This window comes from Carcharhinus amblyrhynchos, chromosome 9, assembly GCF_965287045.1.
Source record: "Carcharhinus amblyrhynchos chromosome 9, sCarAmb.v2.hapA, whole genome shotgun sequence".
Lineage (NCBI taxonomy): Eukaryota > Metazoa > Chordata > Chondrichthyes > Carcharhiniformes > Carcharhinidae > Carcharhinus > Carcharhinus amblyrhynchos.
In genome coordinates, this window is record NC_137332.1 from 112,474,311 (window position 1) to 112,475,685 (window position 1,375).

Consider the following 1,375-nt stretch of genomic DNA (forward strand, 5'->3'; position numbering starts at 1 on the left):
AATGTCGCCAACCTTTCCACCACCTACAACATCATGATTCTGTACAGACAATGCAAACTTGATTTAAATAGTCGCAAGGACTCGAGAGGCTGGATATCCAACTCTATTCCCCGACTGTTAATTCCGTGTGCTAATCAACACATGTGCTGCTCTTTCGGTGAGATGTTGACCAAGGTCTTGTCTGCTTTGAATTATGTTTAAATGCGACGGTAAAGAGAAGCAGGAGAGTTAAAGCTGTGTCCTGACCAAGATTCCTCTCTCAAACAGCACCGATACAAAGCGGTTAACTAGCAATTCATTTTATTTGTTTTTATCTGCGAGAACTTGCTCTGTGTGAAGTAACTGCTTTATCTTCCAACATTCCTCCCAGAGTGATGTCGCGATGTAATGCAGGTGCAGCAAGTTTCTGGGATGGGTTGAGACTCTGTGTGAACTCAAGTCTTTCATTGTTACAAAGCGCACCGCTGCCACCTGCTGACGGAACCTCGGTGCTGCAGGAACTAATTCGACCATAACAAATAGAAACAGGAGTCGGCTGTTCAGTTCCTTGAGCTTGCTCCGCCACTCAATAGGATCATAGTTGGCCCGACATTCCTCAGTGTCCACTTTCCCGCCCTTTCCCCATCACCCATGATTACTTTACTGATCAAGAATCTATCTTAGCCTTAAATATAAGCAACGACTCTGGCCCCACAGCTTTCTGTGGCAAGGAGTATCAAAGACTCACAACACTCAGAGGAAAAAATCCTCCTCACCTTAGTCTTAAATTAGCACCGCTTTATTCTGAGACAATTCCCTCTGGTCCTGGACTCTCCCTCGAGAGAAAACACCGTCTCAGCATTTACCCTGTTCAGCCCCATTGGAATCCGATATATTCCAACGAGATTCCCTTTCATTCTTCCAATCTCCAATGAGTTGTTGAGTTCCAGGATAAAGGGTCTAAATTTAAATCATGATGGCTCATTGAATTGTTCAGTGTGACTCCCGCCCTGATTGAAAGTCTACCCGCAAATGCGCAGTGAATGTGATGACACCATGGAAAGGGTGTCAGAGTTGGAAGATGATTGAAAATCCAAATGTTTGATACAATTTTTGCCTTGCAACAAGTACTAAAATTCAAGTAATGAAATTGTTTAAAACTGGAAAGACATAGCCAATATAAAGTTATGCGTTGATGTTCGCAGATATTCCTTATTTACGTTTTGGAGATGTATTAGTAAAATCTGGTGACCATGTTGGTTGAATAGTAAAAGGGATGATTTTGGGATCGGGTACAATCAGTGGGGAGGATATCTCACATTCCACATGTTCACAGACATTTACTAAAAACCCAATTTTAGAAGCTATCGCATTTTCCCTTACTTAACCCTTTTAA